Below are 6,000 nucleotides of genomic sequence, written 5' to 3'. Positions count from 1 at the left end.
ATCTCTGTGATTTTGATTTAGTGATTAGTGATGTTGATCATCTTTTCATGTCCTTATTGGTCAATTGTATATATTCCTTAGATATATGTCCATTTAAACCTTTGTCCTTTTTTTCAATTGAGTTGTGTTTTGTTGTTGAGTTGTGGGAGTAGTGGGTATATAATTTCTTTTAATGTGCTCTTGAATTCTATTTGCTAGGTTTACAATTGTGTGTATGGAAAACACAAAGTTTATTCTTGTATTACTATGTATTAGTTATTGTATTACTTTCCATATGAACAACTCTAAAACCACTTTTGCCTCACCCTACATTTTGGATATTAATCCCTTATCAGATATATGATTTGCATATATTTTCTCCCATCTATGGAGTGCCTTTTCACTCTGTTGATTATATCCTTTGATCTACAAAAGTTTTACATTTTGAAAAAGCCCAATTTATCTGTTTTTACTTCTATTGCCTGTGTTTTTGGTGTCATATCAAAGTAATCATTACCATAGCCAATGTCATGAAGATTTTCCCCTGTGTTTTCTTCTAAGAGTTGTATAGATTTAGCTCTTATGTTTAGATCTTTGTTGCATTTTGACTTAGTTTTTTATATGGTATAAGGTAAGAATTCAACTTCATTCCTTTGGATGTGGATATATAGTTTTCCCAGTACCATTTGTTGAAAAAAAACCTGCCCTTTTCCCATTGAATCATCTTGGCTTCCTTGTTGAAAATTATTTAGCCATGTAAATGAGGGTTTATTTCTGGGCTCTCTATTTTATTATTTTATTCCACTGGTCTATATATCTGTTTTTATAATGATACCACACTTTTTTGATAAGTATAATTTTGTAGTAAGTTTTGAAATCAGAAAGTGTGTGACTCCACATGAATTTTAGGATAAAATGTTCTATGTCTGCAAAAAACATCATTGGGATTTTGATAGAAATTACATTGGTTCTGTAGATCATGTTGGATTGTAGTATAACATCTTAACAATATTAAGATTTCCAATCTATGAACACAGACTGTTTTTCATTTATTTGTGAATTCTTGAGTTTCTTTTAACAGCATTTTGTAGTTTTCAGTGTACAAGTGTTTGGCCTCCTAGGTTAAGTTTATTCCTAAACATTTTATCCTTTCCAGTGATATTATGAATTGTTTTCTTAATTTCCTTTTGGGATTCTTTATTGTTAGTGTATAGAAACAACTGATTTTTGTTGTTGATTTTGGACCTTGCAATTTTGCTGAGTTCATTTATTGGTTCTAATGAAATTTTTAGTTTTTTTTTTTTTTTTTTTCGTACAAGAACATTGTTGTCTTTGAACAAAAATATTGTTACTTCTTTCCAATTTGGATGCCCTTTTCCCCCCCTCTTGACTAATTGGTCTGGTTAAGATTTTGAGTACTAGTCCTTTTTATTTCTGTAAAATGAATAGAAATGTCTCCCCTTTCCTTTCCTTTCCTTTCCTTTCCTTTCCTTTCCTTTCCTTTCCTTTCCTTTCCTTTCCTTTCCTTTCCTTTCCTTTCCTTTCCTTTCCTCTCCTCTCCTCTCCTCTCCTCTCCTCTCCTTTCCTCTCCTCCCCTCTCCTCTCCTCTCTTTTCCTCCCCTCCCCTCCTCCTCCTCTCCTCCCCTCCCCTTCTCCTCCTCTCCTCCCCTCCCCTCATCTCCTTTTCTTTTTTAATCCTCACCCAAGGGATATATTTTTGATTTTAGAGAAAGAGGAAAAGAGAGAGATAAACATCAATGTGTGAGAGAGAAACATCAATAGGACATATCCCATATGTGCCCTAACAAGGAATTGAACCCGCAACCTAGATATGTGCCCTGATCAGAAATCGAACTTGCAACCTTTTCATGCATGGGACAATGCTTCAACCAACTGAGCCACCCAGGCAGGGTGAAATGTCTCCTTTTTAAATCATTCCTTTAGTTATTTGTGCTCTCTCTCCCTCTCTTTAATCAGTATAGCTAAAAGTTAGTCAATTTTATTGATTTTTTTTGAAGACTCAAGTCTTAGTTTATTTGATTATCTCTATTGTTTTTATAACCTCTATTTTCTTGATCTCTACTGCCCAGTGTTCTTTTACTTAAACTAGAAGGGCTCCTTTTAGTTTTTCTTGTTGGGCAAATGTTGTGATAAAGAACTCCCTCTGCTTTTGCTTCATGGGGAATGCTTTAATTTCCCCCTCCTTTTTGAAGGAAATTTTTCAGATACAGAATTCTTGGTTGACAGATTTTTCTTTCAGCACTTTAAATATATCATCTCACTGCTTTCTGGTCTCCAAGTTTCTTGCTGAAAAATCCTCAGAGATTCCTACTGCAGATTCCATATACACAAAGATTTGATTTTCTCTTGCTGCTTTCAAAGTCCTCTATCTTTTAGTGTTAGTAGTTTGATTATAATGTGTCGTGGTGTATCCTACTTGAAATTTGTTGAGCTTATTGGATTTGTATATCTGTGCTTTCCTAAAATTTGAGAAGTTTTCAATCATTACTTCTTAAAATAACTTCCTTATCTTTCTCTTGTTCTTCTCCTTCTGTAACTACCATAATATGTATATCAGGCCATGTGGTACTATCCCATAAATTTCTTGAGCTCTCTTCACTTTTTAAAAAATTGTCAATAATTTCAAATGGCCTGTCTTCAAATTTGTTGATTCTTTCTTCTGAATCTGAGAGTCTGTTCTTGAACTCATCTAGTGATTTTTTTCAATTCATTTGTTGTATTTTTCAAATTTAGAAGTGTGTGTGTGTGTGTGTGTGTGTGTGTGTGTGTGTGTGTGTGTGTGTTTATTTTGTTGAAAGTGGGACATTTGTAAAAAACTGCCATCTCTTTTATCCTTTATAGACTGGAATGGAAAACTTTCACTAATTAGCATGTCATTTTCTGAGCCTTGGGATTAGACAGGGATGAAGGCTCAAAGTCTTCTTAGGTTTTTTCTTGGCCTGCATACTGCCAAGGTGTGTGTGTGTGTGTGTGTGTGTGTGTGTGTGTGTGTGTGTGTGTATGCATGCATGCTTTAATTTCCCCATATGCATGGCTACTTTTAAATGTATTGATTTCCCAGAGTCTCACTCTAGCTTTTCCTCAGGGACTTAGATATTCTAATGTATCCCTCTGCCCAAGTATTATTCTTCCAGGTATCTTCAGGTCTGCCATCTTCCTGCAATTTTCACACATTGAAGGACCTGTTACTGCCTTTTGTTGCTTCTGCTTGGCTGAGATCCGAGCTATGCTACTATTCTCTGTTTATGCCTTGATTCAGCCCTGACAGAAACCAAGCCCTCGGGTAGCCCACAGTTAGAGTGCTGCTAATAAGTTCTATTCTGCTCCTGCCAGCCTAGAGGGTGGAGCTAAGAATTGGGCAGCTTCTTTCTGATTGCACCATGATGGGGAAGGGGTGGACAAGGGACAATAAAAATACCACTAAATAGTTTACCATTTGAATGTGGACTTTTCTTGATTGAGCATTTGCTTAGTTGCTATGGATCTTTGACTGGTTTCCTATAAAGTTATTTTAATCAGTCTCTAGGTTTTTTTTTTTTCTTTAATATTTTTTATGGGTGAACAAGGGCCTGGAGTGTCCTTGTCTGCCATCTTACTGATGTCATCCTCTTCTTTAATAATTTAATGACAGTGAATGATAAGGTCCAGGTGATAAGACTGAAGTCAATATAGGTGTATAGTCCAATCGTGTAGTAAAGTAAGGTAATCTGCTACATTGCCATTAAATACTTTAATCAGTAAAGGAGATTTGGGTACATTCTAACATTCTGGAGAAAAATAATGATAAACGGATATTGGTCATTAGCTCTCTCAGATGTTTATAAATTAAAAAATCACATTCTTTCAGAATGCTGTATATTAAAGAGTCAGCTTTTGAAATGCTCTTATAAAATGGAGAAAATGCCAAGCTCTGTTTTTTTTTTAAATCCTCACCTTATGATATTTTTTATTGACTTGAGAGAGAGAGGAAGGAAGAGAGGGAGGGAGGGAGAGAGAGAGAGAGAGAGACAGAGAGAGAGAGAGAGAGAGAGAGAGAGAGAGAGAGAGAGAGGGAGAGAGAGAGGAGAAAGAAATATTGATGAGAGAGAGAGAGAGAGAGAGAGAGAGAGAGAGAGAGAGAGGAGAAAGAAATATTGATCAGTTACCCCATACATGCCCCAATTGGGGATGGTGCCACAACCTAGGTATGTGCCCTGACTGAGAATCCAACCCACAACCTTTTGCATTTTAAAAAGAAGGCACTACCAGGCACAAGAATTTGTTAGTGGTTGTAGAACAAGGTGTGGTATGGTATCAGGCTGGTAGTATCTCCAGCATGAGAATGTGATAGACTTCCTAGAAGTAGGATACATGAATCAAAACATGTGTCAATAACCTTGTGATTTTGTGATTTTTGTATTAATGGGTAGTGTCTAAATTTTAAACGAAGTGGCAGCCTAGGATTAGTTTCTGTGTACAAAAGCCTCACAGCATACCAAAGATAAAAGACTGGGTGGGGCAAAAGTAGGTTTACAGTTGTATGTGAAACACAGTTTATTATTTATTTATTTATTTATTTATTTATATTTAATATATTTTTATTGATTTCAGAGAGGAAGGGAGAGGGAGAGAGAGATTGAAACATCAATGATGAGAGAGAATCATTGATTGGCTGCCTCCTGCATGACCCCCACTGGGGATCGAGCCCGCAACCCAGGCATGTGCCCTTGGCTGCAATCAAACCCAAGACCCTTCAGTCCACAGGCCAATGCTCTACTCACTGAGCCAAACCGGCTAGGGCTATTTATTAACTATTGTATTATTTTCCACATGAACAACTGTAAACCTACTTTTGCCCCACCGTGTGTATAAGGCCGGGGTAGTAAAAAATATGAGGTAGTACTACCTTTGTCCTTAGTGGGGAATTTACTTTTCATCCTTAGTGATTTTGTGATTTTCACGGCTGTATAAATTTGGTTCCAATTACATAAAATGATGGTTGGACATGCCATTCTATGGTTGATGATCGAAAGTAACTATGGGCTGAGTTTCTTGATCTTTGGGGTGTCCCAAAGAAAGAGTTTGCCTTCCATTCACAACTTAAAAAATTCACTTTTATTAGTTCAGAGAGGAAGGCGAGCTCAGAGAGGAGGCAGTCATTTCTTCTTTGCAGGAAAGATGGTGTTGAGTTTTGAAGGATGGGCAGGATTTGGATATTTAGGGATGGGGTATGCACTCCAGGCAGAATGCACTGCACAAGCAAAGCCAGGAAGAGGTGATTAGGCATTGAAGGGGGTGGGTCTCAGTTTGAATGGAATATGGGATGGAAGAATGGGAGATGTGGAAGAAAGCTGGAAAAGAATGAAAATATTAAAATTTATTTGGTGCCTACTTTCTACCAGGCATCGATAATTCCTTTTGAAGATACTATGGTGTTTAATCCCTAAAACTACTGTCCCCAAATAAGTGTTAATTTTCCCTTTTGTAAAGTGTTATTGTTCATTCTCTGGAGATGGGAACTGAAGCATAGAGAAATTACAGAAATTGCCAGAGGTAACCACTTAGTAAGTGGCAGCACTAGAAGTGGCTCAGGTCCCATGGACTCTCCAGGGCACTTTGTCCACGTTGCTATGTTGTCTGGAATGAAATTCTAAATTCTAACGACATGGCAGGTAAGGATCCTCAGAGGATGTTTTGAGCAGAATGAGGCAGCATCAGAGCTCTTTGTTCTGGAAGCTGCTGGCAGTGTGTAGGATGGGCCGGAGAATATGGTTTATCAGTTTTATCCCCATGAAAGAAAGATGCTACTTTGTGTCTGATGAAAACGTAATAATACACCTTTCCCTAGGTGCTGCTAGGCTACAGTGAACCAGGGGAGCTCTGAACTGGGTTACATTTAAAACATGTAAAACTTTATTGAATGTAGTGTTAATTACTCTGCTAAGCATGTTACAGACATCATCCTGATAAATAATTGTAACAACCTGAAGCGTGTGTAATCTTAAATTCACAAAAAAAGAT

Source organism: Eptesicus fuscus, chromosome 9 (genome assembly GCF_027574615.1).
Source record: "Eptesicus fuscus isolate TK198812 chromosome 9, DD_ASM_mEF_20220401, whole genome shotgun sequence".
Classification (NCBI taxonomy): Eukaryota; Metazoa; Chordata; class Mammalia; order Chiroptera; family Vespertilionidae; genus Eptesicus; species Eptesicus fuscus.
Note: the sequence above shows the minus strand (reverse complement) of the source record.